This window comes from Hibiscus syriacus, unplaced genomic scaffold, assembly GCF_006381635.1.
Source record: "Hibiscus syriacus cultivar Baekdansim isolate YM2019G1 unplaced genomic scaffold, ASM638163v2 tig00110429_pilon, whole genome shotgun sequence".
Classification (NCBI taxonomy): domain Eukaryota; kingdom Viridiplantae; phylum Streptophyta; class Magnoliopsida; order Malvales; family Malvaceae; genus Hibiscus; species Hibiscus syriacus.
In genome coordinates, this window is record NW_024062733.1 from 6,622,981 (window position 1) to 6,642,683 (window position 19,703).

The window sequence follows — 19,703 nt, forward strand, 5'->3', positions numbered from 1 at the left end:
AAAAAGTAAAGTTAATATTTCAGAAACCCAAGTAAAGACCAACTCTTTTTACTGTTGTATTTTTACTGTTTAAGATATTGGTTTAATTATAAATTTAGTCCTTCAACATTATAAATTTAGTCCTTCAACTTTGAAGTATTGAAGTTACTTAATGAAATCTATAGTATTGAAGTTACTCTAAGATATTTGAAGTCTTGAAGTTACTTATAAAATTTGATGTAGAAAAATAACAACCTAAGAAACTGGTATATCGTACTAATTTATATGGTACATCGTACTAATTTATATGGTACATCGTACCGGAGCAATCTGAAATGAGTTTACCCTCCCTCATACTGAATTTTAAGGACCTAGCGAATTGCGATCCCGTTCCACGTTCCCGTACCGGAGCGTACCGCGATCCATGTGACTATGCTCCAAACAGTTAAGGGAAATTTCTGGATTGGGGCAGCTGGCTTAGGTAGCTATCATGTGGCTGGATAACAACTGAAACATGGACCTTTCCTATTAGGCGATGCAATTCTCATCCAAACTATAAAAATGGCGTACTTGGGTGCAAAAAGTATAACGATTGTGGGAGATCCAAAGTACCATTTTCCACGTTAATTCTTTCCAAGCCATGGAAGCCAAAATATTTTTATCAGGGATTGTTGCAGCATAAAGGAAGCTTGGTGAGGAGCTTCAACGATCAACATATCACCACTCAATCCCTTCTATTGAGAGAGAGAGAGTGATTGAATTTTTAAATTATTGTAGAATTTTTATTATGAACTTCTTTATTTTGTTTTACTTGTATACTTAGTTTATGAGCTTTGAACTTCATGATTGTGAGTATAAAAATTTGCAATTAGATATATAGCATTTTCGTTTTAGTCTAGAAATAACTTTATTCGAAGTGCTATATACGTTTGTGAGCATTGGTGTTGCTGAGTAACATAGGTTTACTAAAAAGTGTGCATCTAGTTGATTAGTATTATGAATAGTTCGAACCTTTAATTAATGAAAGTTATTAAAGTAGTTCAAATTGTTTTAATCAATGTTGATCACATGGATTAAGTGTGCACTATTTGCATAAAATTTGGAAGTCATAATATTAAATCCTTTGATTCGATAGTTGACCAATTGCTTTCTAAAATGTTGTAGTATGAACTTGTGTTTTTCATTATTGATTTCATTACTTTCTTTTTAGCATCTCATAATTTTTGGTAAATCATATTGTTAAAAACTCTAATGATAACACTCTGCCCCTGTAGATTCGACACTCGAAACTCTCGTAGTTTTTACTTTGTTACTTGATATGCAACACGTGTACTTGCGTTGAATACTGTATTAATTTTTGTAGCATCACCAAGATGGGATGAAGGCTTGGTGATAGGAGTATTTACTCACACTAATGCCAATCGTATCCTTGTTTTCTTTATAGCTCCCTGTAATGGGGACTCCATTGTGTAGGGGAAACATGAATCAGGTATTTATTCTGTTAGGTATAGTTATATGTGGTTTAATCGTTTGTCTCATCTGCAGGGTCCTCCTTCAAAGGCGTGGAAAATAATTGCTAAGTTACGGGTTATTGTAAATATTAAGATATTCATATGGCCTGTGGCTCGTGATGCTTTACATGTTCGTAAGCGATTGAAGGATGCATGTTTGTCTGATGTTATTTGTTCTATGTGTGAGAACGGTGAGGAGTCGGTTATTCACGCTTGTGTCCAGGGTCTCAAGATGCTCTTCGTTTGGCTGACTTCCTTGCTCAGCTTTTTCTTAGTAGCAACGATGATCCTTCTTTGGTTCGAGAAGTGCTTAATGGTTCTTGGTGTTGAGCAGTTTGCTGGCTTCGTTACTCTTCTTTGGAACTTATGGAAGGTTGTAATATTTTAATTCATGAGGGTAAGTTACAACCGACTTGGATTCTTGTTACTAATGGCCAACTTCTTAATCGTGATTTTGTTGCTGCTTATCGACACCATCGTTAAGGCTTGAGTTTCGTTGGGGTTGCTAGTCTTGCTAATTTGGTCCCTACTGCTTTGGGAATTAATTTACAATCACCTGTTAATGGTGTTGTGAAAGTTAATTTCGAAGGCTCCTTTGATCCGAGTCGAGGAATTATTTCGGTGAGAGTTGTTACTCGAGACCACGAGGGCCAGGTGTTGGGTAGATTTTCTCAGACTACAAGTGAGGTGTCTGTTCCTACTTTGGCCAGGTTCATACGTTCATCGTGCGATTAATTTGGTCCTAGAACGAGGATGAGTTAATGTTCTGTTTGAATCTAATTGTGTTGTCTTGATTAATAAGCTACTTCACAACAATGAGGATATATCTATGTCGGTGATGTTTCTCCAGCAGGCCAAATATCATTTTAAGTCCTTTCGTGGGTTTTATATTTCTTTAGTTCAGTGTTCTTGTAATGTAGTTGCTTGTTGTTTAGCTAAATGAGCTTTTCATTCTTTGTCTTCGTTATTTTTTGATTCGGTTTTTCCTCAGATCATTTTTTCAGATGTATTTAACGATGAACGTTTTATTTAATTTAATATAACTTGGGCACTCTTTTTCCCTCATAGCGTCAACACTTTGATGTTGAGTAGGAAGAGTTTTTAACGAGGCTCGTTTTCTTTAAAAAAATATCTTTCGTTAATTTTATATATCATATAATCTGTTATTAATAATTAACAATAACTAACAATAAGTCGCTCTCTCCCTCCTTTGTCTTCCTTTTTTTCTTTGAGTTTATATCATTTTTATAGATCATATCAACTTTTCTTCTTTGATTTTCTTTAGCCGATGGCGACACTGACTTTGAAGTTGGTTGTCGACCGTTAGTTCTCTTTTCTCTTTGTTTTTTCTTTTGTTTTTTGATAAAAATAATTCTGGCTGTGTTGCACGTTTATCTCCGCCTGTGTTGCGCGTTTATCTCTGTCTTTGTGGCACGTTTTTCTATTTTTTTCTCAATCGTTTGTTCGTTCTTTTATTTATATGTTCTCAGGGTTGGATTTGACGACCCCACGACTGATTAAGATGGCGCTTATGGATAGTTTGGATTGAATTTGGATCAAGTTTATCTCTGCTATGGACCTTTGGATTGAATTTGGATGCGTGATTTTGCGTTTATGAATAGTTTCTCACGACGCTCATCCCTGATCTGCAGTTCTCGGTGGTCTTTCAATAGCTTAATTCCCTTTTGTGGTTCATTATCCGATACAATTAGATTTATTCGTATTTATTTTAGTCTCTTGGTTGGGTTTTTAACCTTTTCCATGTATAGTCCTTGTATGATCTAAAGTGATACTTCTCCATGAAATGCATCTTGCCGAGTAATTAACAATTTTTCCTTCCAAGGCTTTCTAGAATGACTTCGTTAATATTTTATGGTTTCAATTTTTACGATATGCTACACTTTTCACTATATGAGGTTCGAAGAACATGCTTTGATTCACTCTTTGTCAATATCTGAGATGGCAAGATTCTAAATGACTGATTTTTGTTAGGTACCTTCTTAAATCATCGTTGGATTCTGCACTTTCACCAATTGCGTTGAAACAGAAGGAGAATTCATTATCTTAATTCACTTTTCTGTTAAAATATGAGGTATCAAGATTCTAATTGACTTTTTAATTGTTATGTGCTTTCTTCATTTGCAGTTCTAGTGATCTATCTGCATTTCACCAGCTTTTGGTTGATCAACCCAATTTACAAAACGAGGAAGGTACATTTTGAGAAAAGTTAGATAGATTTGTTTTTTATGTGTGTTTTTAGTTTTAAATGCCTTGTTAATCAACGCAATATAATAAACAAGGAACAGTTATTTCAGACAAAGCTGGCCATATTTATTTTGCATATGTTTAACTTTTTGTTACCTTGATTTATTAGTGAATAGTAAATTATTATAAGGAGGAAAATATCTATCTTACCTATGCCAAGTACTGAGTTATCGAGTTGACTTCCTGTAAATGCATTAGTCGATAATGAATTTGTTGGAAACTTGGTCGAGTCCAATTCACCAACTCTTTGATATTAGTTAGCTTTTTATTCTATAAATTCTTATTGCACAATAATAATTAAGTGTCAAGGCCGACCATATATTATTTAAGCGACAAAATCGATTATATATTGTTCAAGCAATATAACTAACCATATATTGTTCAAGGTGCAAGGCATTGAAGTAAGGCACACTTTTTAAAAAGAGAAAATAATTTTAGTGACCGAAAATGCTTTATAATATACGATTTTAACCAACTTTTTTTTATTTGCAAAAATAACCAACAAAATCGCAACGTGATTTCAAATTCGCAACACGAACTCCAATTTCGCAACACAGTTTCCAAATTCGCAACACGAACATGGAAATTTTCGCAACGCTAATTACTGATATAAGTAAACACAACTATTCACAACGATTTCGCCAATTTCGCAACTCAATTACGGATATAGGTAAACACGGTAGAAAAAATCCGGTCAAAAATCCGAGTTCACCAATTTGAAAACTGAGTTGTGAATTTGGCATATTCGTGTTGTGAAATGTAAAATTTCGCCTCTTAAAGAAAAAATCATTTCAACAGTTCGTTTGTTTGGTTAAAGTTAAACGAACGAACGAACAAACGAACATGAACATACCCTCGTTCGTGTTTGTTCAATTCATTTACAGGTGTAGGTTTATCTGAGTGATTCATACGTAGACTTAGCAACTGGGATGTCCTAGGTTGAAAACCACTCCAGTGCATTTTATGTCCTTTAATTTTTTCTTTAAGAGGCGAGATTTTACATTTCGCAACACGAATTTGCCAAATTCGCAACTTAGTTTTCAAATTTGTCCAATTCAGATTTTTTATCGGATTTTTTCTACCCTTTTAACCTATATCGGTAATTGAGTTGCGAAATTGGCGAATTCGATTTGCAAAATTCGCGTTGCGAAAATGAAATAAGTTGGGTAATGCTGGTAATAACTCCAACATAGTGAGAGAAATAAGTTGGAATTACAACACTGGTGAGAAAATACTACTATAGCATTGAATACCTTTGACAGAGTAGGTGCGAATTTTTCTAGCTTAGCTAATTATTGATTGTATACACCTATATTAGACACATTGCACTATGAGGATTCTGATTTTGATGAGATGAAATGGTTTTTCCTTTTGAGATTACATATATGCTTCACAGCATCAGCTGAGGGATGAAAAAGGATCTTATTTGCTTGGTTAATTTCTTAAAGTTATTATGTGGCATTGCTATTTAGATATTTCATGCATGTTTTTGCTTGAGGACAAGCAAACACTTAGATTTGGGGGTGTGATAACTTTCTAAAAGAGTTATCTTTAGTATCCTTTTTCACCTAGGTTTAGTTTGAACTTAAGCATATTTAGGAGCATTTTAGGATTTCAATTACTTAATTTTACATATTTTGCATGGTAGAAGCATTGTGAGTATTTAAGGTCTAAAATTAATTTTTGCTATTGAAAATTGTTGCACTGATACCGCATAATTGCAAGAAATGCTAGTCGAATGCTTTAGTGGTCTTCCAAGCTCTCCAGACAGTTAAGGGAAACTTCTGGATTGGGGCAGCTGGCTTGGGTAGCTGTCATGTGGTTGGATAACAACTGAAACATGGACCTTTTCTATTAGGCGATGAAATTCTCATCCAAACTATAAAAAGGGCGTACTTGGGTGCAAAAAGTATAACGATGGTGGGAGTTCCAAAGTATCATTTTCCACGTTAATTCTTTCCAAGCCATGGAAGCCAAAATATTTTTATCAGGGATTGTTGCAGCATAAAGGAAGCTTGGTGAGGAGCTTCAACGATCAACATATCACCACTCAATCCCTTCTATTGAGAGAGAGAGTGATTGAATGTTTAAATTATTGTTGAATTTTTATTATGAACTTCTTTATTTTGTTTTACTTGTATACTTATTTTATGAGCTTTGAACTTCATGATTGTGAGTATAAATATTTGCAATTAGATATATAGCATTTTCGTTTTAGTCTAGAAATAACTTTATTCGAAGTGCTATATACGTTTGTGAGCATTGGTGTTGCTGAGTAACATAGGTTTACTAAAAAGTGTGCATCCAATTGATTAGTATTATGAATAGTTCGAACCTTTAATTAATGAAAGTTATTAAAGTAGTTCAAATGGTTTTAATCAATGTTGATCACATGGATTAATGTGCACTATTTGCATAAAATTTGGAAGTCATAATATTAAATCCTTTGATTCGATAGTTGACCAATTGCTTTCTGAAATGTTGTAGCATGAACTTGTGTTGGTAAATCATATTGTTAAAAACTCTAATGATAACATTCTGCCCCCTGTAGATTCGACACTCGAAACTCTCATAGTTTTCACTTTATTACTTGATATGCAACACGTGTACTTGCGTTGAATACTGTATTAATTTTTGTAGCATCACCAAGATGGGATGAAGGCTTGGTGATAGGAGTGTTTACTCACACTAATGCCAATCGTATCCTTGTTTTCTTTATAGCTCCCTGTAATGGGGACTCCATTGTGTAGGGGAAACATGATTCAGGTATTTATTCTGTTAGGTATAGTTATATGTGGTTTAATCGTTTGTCTCATCTGCAGGGTCCTCCTTCAAAGGCGTGGAAAATAATTGCTAAGTTACGGGTTATTGTAAATATTAAGATATTCATATGGCCTGTGGCTCGTGATGCTTTACATGTTCGTAAGCGATTGAAGGATGCATGTTTGTCTGATGTTATTTGTTCTGTGTGAGAACGGTGAGGAGTCGGTTATTCACGCTTGTGTCCAGGGTCTCAAGATGCTCTTCGTTTGGCTGACTTCCTTGCTCAGCTTTTTCTTAGTAGCAACGATGATCCTTCTTTGGTTCGAGAAGTGCTTAATGGTTCTTGGTGTTGAGCAGTTTGCTGGCTTCATTACTCTTCTTTGGAACTTATGGAAGGTTGTAATATTTTAATTCATGAGGGTAAGTTACAACCGACTTGGATTCTTGTTACTAATGGCCAACTTCTTCATCGTGATTTTGTTGCTGCTTATCGACACCATCGTTAAGGCTTGAGTTTCGTTGGGGTTGCTAGTCTTGCTAATTTGGTCCCTACTGCTTTGGGTATTAATTTACAATCACCTGTTAATGGTGTTGTGAAAGTTAATTTCGAAGGCTCCTTTGATCCGAGTCGAGGAATTATTGCGGTGAGAGTTGTTACTCGAGACCACGAGGGCCAGGTGTTGGGTAGATTTTCTCAGGCTACAAGTGAGGTGTCTGATCCTACTTTGGCCAGGTTCATACGTTCATCGTTGCGATTAATTTGGTCCTAGAACGAGGATGAGTTAATGTTCTGTTTGAATCTAATTGTGTTGTCTTGATGAATAAGCTACTTCACAACAATGAGGATATATCTATGTCGGTGATGTTTCTCCAGCAGGCCAAATATCATTTTAAGTCCTTTCGTGGGTTTTATATTTCTTTAGTTCAGTGTTCTTGTAATGTAGTTGCTTGTTGTTTAGCTAAATGAGCTCTTCATTCTTTGTCTTCGTTATTTTTTGATTCGGTTTTTTCCGAGTTCATCTCTTCAGAGGTATTTAACGATGAACGTTTTATTTAATTTAATATAACTTGGGCACTCTTTTCCCTTCGTAGCATCAACACTTAGATGTTGAGTAGGAAGAGTTTTTAACGAGACTCGTTTTCTTTAAAAAAAAATATCTTTCGTTAATTTTATATATCATACAATATGTTATTAATAATTAATAATTAACAATTTGAAAAATGAGTTGCGAATTTGAAAAATGAGTTGCGAATTTGACAAATTCGTGTTGCGAAATGTAAAATCTCGCCTCTTAAAGAAAAAATCATTTTGACAGTTCATTTGTTTGGTTAAAGTTAAACGAACGAACGAACGAACATGAACATACCCTCGTTCGTGTTTGTTCAATTCATTTACAGGCGTAGGTTTAACTGAGTGATTCATATGTGGACTTAGCAAATGAGATGTCCCAGGTTGAAAACAACTCCAGTGCATTTTATGTCCTTTAATTTTTTTCTTTAAGAGGCGAGATTTTACATTTCGCAACACGAATTTGTCAAATTCGCAACTCAGTTTTCAAATTGTCGAATTCAAATTTTTTACCGGACTTTTTCTACCGTTTTTACCTATATTTGTAATTGAGTTGCGAAATTGTCGAATTCGATTTGCGAAATTCGCGTTGCGAATAGTTGTGTTTACCTATATCGGTAATTGGCATTGTAAAATTTGCGTTGCGAAAATTTTCATGTTCGAGTTGCGAATTTGGAAACTGTGTTGCGAAATAGGAGTTCGCGTTGCGAATTTATTGGTTATTTTTGCAAATAAATTTTTTTTGGATTAAAATCGTATATTATAAGATATTTTCGGTCACTAAAATTATTTTCTCTTTTAAAAATAAAAGATAGACAAGATTTTTCTAGTTGTATTGTCAAGCAAAAAGAATAATTCATAACAGTGTTAAAAAGGGCGCATGGCACACCAAGGTGATTGGGGATTATAGCAAGTAATACAATAAAAATGATAGTTAGGGTGGTGAGTCCTTTCGACGGTCCAAGGTGGATATCCATCTACTTAAAGGGGAGGTTGTATAAGATCATTATCATGATCTTAGAATCACTGGATAGGGTGATTTCGTGGCTTGAGGAGGGGAGAACATGTGGCAAGCCAAGGAATGTTTCTAACATTAATGTTGTGGCAGGCTCAAGACAACCATCATTGAGGCTGGACAGAGAAACTGTTAGTATTAATGGCATGGAACCAGTTTCCCAGGATGTCCAGAATGTATGTACGGGGGAGTATGTTGGTCTTGGCTTGAGAGAAATTATAAATGAACATTCTGCCTGGCCTTATCAACCCATTGATGAGCCTAGAAAAGTGGGCCCAAGTGAATCTCCCTTACCCATTAATAATAATAATAATCTAGTGGGTCTTGGGGACAATTCATCTCATGTTGGGAAGGTTCTGAGGGAAGCCTTGTAAGGAAATCCAATCCATTTCAAGGTGTTATTTCAGGCAAAGCACGCTCGATAAGTGAGAAGGGGACCATTTTTTTTTTGAAAAGGTCTACAGAAGGTCGAGAAAGGGAGTTTAAGGATATCTTTAGAGGGAGAAAATTGCTCTACCAATTCATCTCCAGTGGCTTCAAGACACCTTCAGGAAGCTTTGAAAACTTGGGAGTGAGCAGATTGTTAGGTATAACATTTAAGGGTGGGAAGCAGAAAGTGGTTGACACAGTGGTGAGCTTGGAGAATGAGAAGGATGAGGGAGTTGGTAGATAGACCATATTCTATGTTATCAGGTAATTTTCCGTTCTGTTATGTAAAACTTTTCTATTATTTCGTTGAATATTAAGAGTCTAGGAAGGAAAAAATCAAGGGCGGTCAGAAGATTAGTGATTGAAAGGAAACCAGTTTTTATGTTCATTCAAGAGACTAAAACCTCAGTATTCAAACCTGCTTTATTGAGAAGGTTGAAAGGGAATAAATTGCAAGGGCGGAGATTTATTTTTGTTCTGGGTGTTATTAAGGATAAACAATTCAGGTGTAGATTTATAAACATCTATGGACCTATAGTTGAAGAACAGAATGAGGCCTTTTTTGAGGAACTCCTTTCTTAGATAGAACAGTCGAATATTACTGTGTAATTATCTACTGAGGAGAAAAGTGGGGTCTCTCAAAGTTGGCACAACATTGATATTTTCAGGAATTTCATCCATTGGTCCAACATTGTGGTTATTTTCAGAACCTCTTATCGAAATCTTTGTCAGACCACAACGCAATTGAGTTGGCTAGTGAAGACAATTGGGTCCCGAAACCCTTCTGCTTATATAGTTATCTATTGAAGGATGTGAGTTTTGTTAATATGGTGGAATTAAGGATTAAGAGTCTGTTGATGGAAAACAAGCGTAGGGGTATATTGAGTGTTCTCAAAGGCACCAAATCAGAAATTTAAAAATGGTCGGGAAACAATTCCCAGAAGATAGCTGAATCAATTCGACAGTTGGAAAAGAAGATCTAGTCTTTGGAGTCTACTTTTCATTCAGGGATGCCCTCTTCTAATAATTGGGAGTCGTTGGTCTATCTAAGGAAGGAGTTATGGAATTTATATCGTATAGAAAAAAAATATTTGGTACCAGAATTCAAGGGCTAAATGGATTAAGGCGATAGAAATTCTAGGTATTTTCACATTTGTGCCTCGAATAGGAAAAGGGTTAATTCTATTAAATCTTTGAGAGTTGATGGGAGGGTTACCTTGGATCCGAATTTAATAAGGAATCCCATCCATGACTTTTATAAGAAGGCCTACAACTATACTTCATCCTTGGAGGTTGAGGAGATGAATCTTAAATTTCCCAAGCTGTCCAATGAGCAAGCTACTTCCTTAGAAAAGTAAGTAATTCTCGGAAGAGGAGATTTGGGAAGCTATAGCTTCTTCCGATAGTAGTAAAGCACCTAGGTCGGATGGGCTAAATATGGGTTTTTTTCAAGAAATTCTGGCCAAGCCTCAAAGATCTTATTCTAAAAATTTCAAGGATTTTTTTTTCTTGGGCAATAAGTGGGAGAATGGGATTAACTATGCGTTCATCACCTTGATTCCGAAAAAAACTAATCTGACAGGATTGGAGGACTACAGACCCGTCATCTTGGTGAGAGGCCTTTATAATATTTTATCAAAAGTCTTATTCAGGTGATTGAGAGCTTGTATCAACTTTGTTATAAGTCTAATACAAGTTGCCTTCATTCTGGGAAGACAAATCCTCGATTGATCCTTTGTAGCGAATGAAGGGATTGATTTTTAGAGAAAGAAAGGCCTGAAAGAGTTAGTGCTAAAAGTTGATTTTAGAATGGCTTAAAACTCTGAAATGACCAATTTTGTTTAGAGTTATGAAGATGGGGTTTGATGATCACTGGATTTCAAGGATTGTTAAATGTATCTTGTCAGCCTCCGTCTTAGTCCTTGTTAATGGGTCGCCTACGGAGGAGTTTTCGATTGCTAGAGGTCTCCGTCAAGGATGTTCCCTTTCTCCTTTGTTGTTCAATCTGGACTGAGAGGTGTTAAATCTCATGTTGGAAAATGTCGTTAATGAGGGTTTGTTCAATGGCTTTTAATGGGCAGATTGAAAAATTCCTTCTTGTTATCCCACTAACAGTTTGCAGATGATTTAATCATCTTCTACAATGCTTCGAGAGGTTAAATATTAAATGTTATAAGATTTTTGTGAGTGTTTGAGCTGATGTCGGGTCTTCATATGAATTGTTCTAAAAGTAGGTTGTTTGGGATCAATGTTGTTAAGATCTTAAAGATTGGGCCTTAATTGCATGTGTTTTGGTGGGCCATTTTCCTTCCGAGTACCTTGGGCTGCCTCTTAGATCCAAAACAAACTCGAAGGCTTTGTGGGAGCCTGTAATATAGAAATTTTACGACTAGTTTACTGGATGGAAGTCTGCCACTTTATCTCTAGCTAGCATATTGGTGTTTGTAAAATCTGTTTCGTCTACATTTCTAATGTATTATTTGTCAATTTTTACGATGCCATCTTCTATATACAAGAAGATGAATGCTATTATGGCTAGATTTATTTGGGGTGACGGTTTGGAGAAAAAAACGAATTCACTAGGTTAAGTGGTCATCGTTATGCCTTTCAAGTGGTGGTTTGGGAATACCCGATCTTAATTTTTTGAACCAAGCACTGTGAAAAGTGCTTAATTTAGTTAATATTTTGCTTTTAAATTACTCCTTAATCATTGATTTTTGTGGCTTATTTGTTCATTTTAATTCATTTTCTGTGCCGGACGTCAGATTCTGAAAATTGCACAAAAATTACAGAATTCTGCAGTTTTTTTTATTTTCAGAATCAAAGCTGTCTGAAATTTGGATCTGGATTAAACTCAAGTTTTAGGATAATATTTTAAATATTATATTTTATCTTTTTTTTAGGTATTTTAATTTAAATAAGTTTTAGTATTTTAATTAAGTTTTAAGATATTATTTTTATATTTTATCTTTGTTTTAGGTAATTTAGTTTAAATAGATTTTAGTATTTTAATTAGGATTTAAAATATTATTTAAAAATATTATTATTTTTTAGGTATTTTAGTTTAAATAGTTTAAATAGTTTTAATTAGGATTTATGATGTTTTAGCTTATTTTTAGGAATATGAAGGCTATAAATACCCTATCAGGGTAAGCCTAGAAACATATCTCTCTCATTTGAGAATAAAATCTTCTTTTTCTCTCTAGCTATCTCTCTATTTTTTGCATACTTTTCAATTATGCTAAGTATGCCTTTGGTCATGCTTAGCTAAATTTCTTTCAAGCCGAAGACTGAAGCGAAGACTCAATTCCAAACGTGAAAATTGTAAGGTACTTAAATCGTTTTAGAGTTTTCTCTCTGTTTTCTAAGCTTACTTTTCAAATCAAAATGATTCGAAATTGGTCTGGATATTGTTATGGTTAACGTTTGAAGAAGGATTTGCTTATTGAAGTATATTCGACTTCCCGTGATCACACTTAGCAAAATTGTTTGCTAAGAGGAAACTAAGATCGAAATCAGTTATTGTTGAAACGACATAATCCAAGTTGGCAGCAAAAAAGTGTTATTGTAAGCCGACGTGAATCTTGAAGTAAAAATCTGTTTCAATGATCCGAGGAATTTGAGGCAAAGCTGAAGTTTGAGGCTGCTTTCACAATAAGTTTTTTTATCTCAATTTAGTTATTTTATTTATTTGTTTATATAATTTTTATTTCATTATACTTCTTTAAATAATTCAAAACCCCTTTTTTATTTATTACTATTACTATTTATTATTTTATTATTTCCCTTTTTATTTATTATTATCTATTTTATTTTATTAAATATTTTCAACTTTACCTGGAACTCTATCTCTTCCTAAAATCAAGAAACAATTTTACTAAATCACAAAAACAATAGTCCCTATGAATCAACCTTGTTTTTCTATACTACATTTTCCTTTCTATTTAAGAAGCCAAAATTATTTTGATAACAAAACGACGGTTATCACACTGCTCGAAAAATGGGCTTGGAAGTTTGGCATGGAATGGGAGTCTCTATGGAAGAAGATGATTTTATGTATTTATAATATTGACTCACAGTCGATAGTCATCAATAATATTCATTGCTCGTAGGCATCACTGATATGGAGAGGAGTTATAAACAATAACGTGAAAAATGATAAGTTTGGGATTTGTTTTCGAAATCACATTCAAGCTTGAGTGGGGAATGATAAACATGCCTCTTTTTTTCATGATTTGTGGATTGGGGGTGATTATTTAAAGAACTAGTTTCCTAGAGTTTTTACTATCTCAAATAATAAAGATGGGAAACTTGTAGTAATTGGCAGTTTTGGACCTTCGGGGTGGAGTTGGGATATTCAAGTAAGCACAAATATGTGTGATTGGGAACTGGATCAATGGTTAAATCTCATGTTATTATTAAATAATTACATTCTTCAAGAATAAGCTAGTGATGGTTTACTGTGGACTGAGAATGGTGAAGGAATATACTTTGTTAAATCATGCAGGAATTTAATTTCAAGTATGGAGGGAGTAAACCATTTTTGGAATAATTTTGTTTGGACAGACTTAGCTCCGCCTAGGGTGGAGAATTTTATTTAGCAGGTTATTCATCAAAGGGTAACGGTTAGAATGAAGTTGTTTAAACATGGTTGATAACTCCTTGAAAAGGTCATATTTTGAGACTTTTTCACTTAAGTTATTGAATGTCTAAGAGCCCATTTAGATGCATTTAGGAGCATATAGTTGCATGTGGTGGATTTCAGTTTGCCGTGGCATTTTATTTTTACAGCGGTACTGCTTTATGGGAAAGGTATTTGTCTGATGGTGTGCAGGTATTGAAAGCAAGGAAAAGAGGAAAGAAAATGCCGTGACATAAGGAGACTGCTGAGCAGAATGAAAATGCCGAGTTTGATTGGCATTTTGAAAGCGAACAAAGTGAAAGAAGATATTTTTGCAGCCAACTGTCTCTGACTCCTCGAGAGCTCTGCCCAAGAAATCTGCCTCGAAGATCCTGCCTGGAGGAACCGGCACTGCAACTGCCGACTTTGATAATAACGCCGCCTGACTTTGCAGGTTCTGTCTGTCCTTGGGCGTCTACAGTGGGATTGTGCCGGGTCTAAGCCAGCAACCCAGGCTGGATCACAACCAGCTCTGCCCGACTCCCAAGTAAATCAACCATGGTTTTGGGGTTTCCTAGGATGGTTAACACCAAACCTTAGGATTTCTTTTCCCCTATAAATAGAGGAGGAAGCCATATTGAAGAGGACTTTAGTTCCAGCCACATTTGATCTTAAAAAGTTAGAGAGAGAAAGTCTCATCTTTCTCCGTCAATCCCACTTGCCGTGGCATTTCTCCTTGACTAGCAGAAGGGAGTGGCGTTCTGAGCATCCGAGAGGAGCTAGTCCGCTGGGAGCAGTCCTTGGTGGTCGAGGAAGGCATTTGGCAGTGCACGTCGAAGGCTTTCCCTCCTCCCCTTAGTCCTTGCTTTTATATTTTGTTGTTGGGTTGTAAGGAACGAATGAATCTTACTTTGTGCTTGTTGATTTCGATCCCCACTATGAACTAATCCTATTTGGTGGGAGTTCGCATGGTTATTTAAGTTGTTATTTTAATGAATGGTTGTTGTTTCATGCTCTATTCTGTTTTGTTTATGATGCTTAAAGTCTTGAGGTTGTAGGAGCTACGAGAGTAGCCTTTCCTTAGGAGGGTTCATGAGGTTCGAGAGAATGCCTTGGCAATTTATCTTTAGTCTTCGAGAGAAGCTAGGGAGGAACTACATAAACAACAGGTTCTAGATAGTAACTAGGCCTAATCCACCTTAGAGATAAGAATAGGATTTCATTCGACTAAAAGGAGTTGTGTATAAACGATAGGTTAGATGTTAATGCTGCCGCAAAAAGGTATTGCCGAGACATATTCTATTAGCTGAGTCAATAGGATCACTGCTTGGGCTTACGCCAATCGGTTTTTCCAGGGCATCTTTAGTCTGTCGAGTCCCTTACTAGAGATAACATAGGGCACATCAGTAGACTCTGTCGGGCAGGGTAAGCATAGAAGAAGCACCATTCAGAGAAATAGACTTAAGTTTTCCTTGTGTCTCCCATCACTCATTTCCATTGCTGCTTGTTTTGTGAGAAAGCTAAAGTCCTACATATATTAAATCTAGTATTTGCATTTTTATTTTGCCTTGACATTTCCATTTGTCTTCACGTATCACAATTTAATTTGCCACGACATATCCATCTGCTACCACACTATCACCATTCCATTTCCACTACGTCCATTCCATTTTGCCACTGCATTCTCATCTGTATATACCATAACTAACTTTACTTAGGTGACAAAGTAAAGTGCCTTGACAAACCTATTTGATTTTCCCAATTCCCTGTGGAGACGATACTCTACTTATCACTTTATTACTTGTTCAATTGTGTATACTTGCACACATATCCGCATTATATTTTAGTACTCACAAATAGCGGACAAGTTTTTGGCGCCGTTGCCGGGGAATTACAACTGGAAGTTAAATTGATTTGTCATGGCATTTTTATATTACTTGTGTAAAATTTTTTTAGTTATCTTTACTTTATATTTTCTTTAATTTTTCAGATTTTTTCGAGTTTATGACCAGAAGCAACCCTGAAGAGCCATTGGAACCTATTGATCCTGAAATTGAAAGGCTCTTTAGACAAAGAAGACGAGCACAACGTGTCAATATGTACCAACTCGGAAATCAGGGGCATTGACCATGAGGGTGATCAACATGCCGAGGCAAATCCAAATGCTGGGAATGCAGCTAGGCCTCGGGCTATTCGTGATCATTTAAATCCAATCTTAGAGGATCTCAACCCTGGAATTGTGGCACCCGATATTCAGGCAGCCCATTTCGAGCTGAAACCTGTCATGTTCAACATGTTAAACTCTATAGGGCAGTTTGGGGGCATGCCAAATGAAGATGCCAGGCAACATATTCGTAACTTCTTGGAAGTGTGCGATTCTTTTCGCCAACAAGGGGTGCACGAAGATGTTATGAAATTAAAGCTATTCCCATATTCCCTACGAGACAGAGCAAGGGCATGGTTGAGTGGAGTTCCAGCGGGTTCTATGGAGTCGTGGACAGATCTGTGCAAATATTTTTTGCTGCGGTATAATCCTCCGAACATGAACACCCAACTTAGGAACGACATTGCTTCATTCCGTCAAGCTGATGACGAGTCGATGCATGAGTGCTGGGATAGATACAAAGCTTTGCTTCGCAAGTGTTCAAACCATGGTTTTCAAGATTGGACACAAGTAGTGATGTTCTATAATGGAGTAAACGCACCCACGAGGATGATGCTAGATGCCTCGGCAAATGGGACGTTACTGGATAAATCACCAGCAGAGGCATTTGACATCTTGGATAGGATTGCTACCAATGATTATCAGTTTCCCTCAACTAAGCATGGGTTTTGGCGTAAGACACATGGAGCTCTCGAGCTAGATTATAATGATGCCGTGTCAGCCCAACTTGCTGCCATTACCAACATGCTAAAAAAATTTACAAAGGCCAAGTGAGGTAAGGGAAGCGAAGGCAGCCTGTTCAGTTTGTTTATTATGCCAAGGCAATCACAATGAGAGTAATTGCCCAACCAATCAAGAATCCATCAACTTTGTTGGCAATTTTATTCGAGGCAATAAAAACCCCTATTCAAACACCTATAATCCTGGATGGTGTCAGCATCCAAATTTTTCTTGGGGAAATCAAGGAAACATCACTGCTCAAGAGCCAGCTCGTCAGTAGAATTTTAATGATTCCCAGGGCTATCAATCGAATATGCCATGGCATAATCAAAACAAGGGAGGGCCATCTTCATCAAATACTAGTTCTTTGGAGGCCACAATGCAAGAATTCATTGCAACAACAAAAACAATGCTGCAAGACCACTCGAACTCTATAAAAAATCAAGGAGCTCTACTCCAGAGCCATAGTTCATCGTTAAGGGCACTAGAGAGTCAAGTAGGTCAGATTGCCGCGGCATTACAAGAACGCAAACCCGGACATTTGCCAAGTGACACTAAAGTCACCAAACCTCATAGCAAAGAACAATGCAATGTGCTAACTTTCCGAAGCGGTACACAAATTAATATAGAAGATAAGTCTGGGCGAAAATTGAAGGAAGATTCACCCCCACAACCAGTCAAGCTGATAAAGAACTGCAGGAGGTAGCACCGAAGGAAGAAGATAAATCTGAGGGTTCATCAAGTAACAAAGCTGAGGGGCAAATAAAAATACCACGGTAACTTCTGTTCGCACCCCATCATTACAAGAAGCCATACCCCCACCTCATTTTCCGCAAAGACTGAAGAAACATAACGAGGACATTCAGTTTAAAAAATTTGTTGACATTCTGGGTCAACTGTAGATCAATGTTCCTTTTCTTGAAGCAATGGAACAAATGCCCACATATGCTAAATTTCTAAAAGAAATCGTCACCAAGAAGAGAAAGGTTGAGCAGTACGAAACAATTGCCACGGTAAAAGAATTTTGCTCTTCCTTAAGCAAGCTACCACCAAAAAGACGTGATCCGGGTAGCTTTATCATTCCATGTTCGATTGAAAACAAATTTGTTGGAAAAGCACTGTGTGACCTTGGCTCAAGTGTAAACTTGATGCCTAAGTCGATTTTCGTAAAACTGGGGATAGGAAATGCGAGACCTACTTCAGTCATCTTGCAACTTGCCGATCGTTCACATGTGCGTCCAGAAGGGCGAATTGAAGATGTCATCGTGAGGGTTGACAAGTTCGTTTTCCCTATCGATTTTCTGATTCTGGACTGTGAGGTTGACGCCACATCGCCCATTATATTGGGGAGGCCTTTTCTAGCCACCGGTCGTATTCTCATCGATTGCGAGAAGGGCGAGCTAACCATGCGAGTGGCCGATCAACAAATCACTGTTAATGTTTTTCGATCTCTCAAACACATGGATGATTATGAAGAATGTCAGAGCATTTTTGAGGTAGACACTGAAATTACAAAAGAGGCAGATCAATTTTGCCACGACAATTTCATTCAGCTGGTATTGATGAGAGGCTCCTTGAAGAGCCGAATGACTTTTCATCCGAGGAACAACAGGCTAGCTTCCTTAAAGCTAGCCCAGGTACGCGCTTTGAACCTTTGAATTTCGAAGAGTTTGTTCCTCATAAGCCCTCATTACAACATGCACCTACCCTTGAACTTAAAAATTTGCCACATCTTAAATATGCTTATCTGGGTAGTAATGACACTTTGCCTGTGATTATTTCCTCTGCCCTTACTCCTAACCAAGAATCTAGTTTGCTAAGTGTTTTGTCACAGCATAAGAAAGCGTTAGGGTGGACGATGGCAGATCTCAAGGGAATAAGTCCAACAATCTGCATGCACAAAATTTTGCTGGAAGAATGCCACGGCAAATCCATAGAGCCACAGCGAAGATTAAATCAAATCATGAAGCACGTTGTGATGAAAGAGGTTCTCAAATGGCTCGATGCTGGAGTGATATACCCTATTTCGGATAGTTCGTGGGTCAGTCCCGTCCAATGCGTGCCTAAAAAGGGAGGCATGACCGTGGTAACGAGCGAAGGAAATGACTTAATACCTACTCGCACTGTCACTGGATGGCGCATCTGTATGGACTACCGCAGGCTTAACAAGGCCACCAAGAAGGATCATTTTCCTTTGCCATTCATCGATCAAATGCTGGATCGACCTGCGGGCAAGGCATACTATTATTTCTTGGATGGTTATTCAGGGTATAATCAGATTGCCATAGCACCAGAGGACCAAGAGAAGACGATATTCACGTGCCCGTATGGCACATACGCTTTTCGAAGAATGCCTTTTGGACTCTGTAATGCCCCGACAACTTTCAGCATTGCATGCAAGCCATCTTTTCTGACATGGTGGAGGATTTTTTGGAAATTTTTATGGACGATTTTTCTGTTTCCGGAGATGATTTTCAAAAATGCCTTGGCAATTTGGCAAAGGTACTGAAGCGATGCGAGGAGGCTGATCTCGTACTAAACTGGGAAAAATGCCATTTCATGGTGACTGAAGGTATTGTTCTAGGACATAAAATTTTTGCAAAGGGCATTGAGGTCGACAAGGCTAAGATCGAGGTGATCGAGAAGCTTCCCCCACCAAATTCTGTCAAGGGCATTCGGAGTTTCCTTGGCCACGCTGGTTTTTATAGACGATTCATCAAGGATTTTTCCACACTATCCAAGCCTTTGTGCACCTTGCTGCAACAGAACCAACCCTTTGTGTTCGATCAGAAATACCATGGCGCATTCAAAGAGCTGAAGCAGAAACTTATCTCTGCACCAATTGTAATTCCCCCAGATTGGACGGCCCCATTTGAATTAATGTGTGATGCAAGTGATTTTACCGTGGGAGCTGTGCTTGGGCAGCGTAAAGGTAAAATCTTTCATGTCATATATTATGCTAGCCGTACCTTAAATGATGCACAATTAAATTACATAACCACTGAGAAAGAATTACTTGCCGTGGTATTTGCATTTGACAAATTTAGGCCATACTTGATAGGCACCAAGGTTATAGTTCACACTGATCATTCAGCTATAAAATATTTAGTGAACAAGAAAGATGCCAAGCCTAGACTGATCAAGTGGATATTACTTCTGCAAGAATT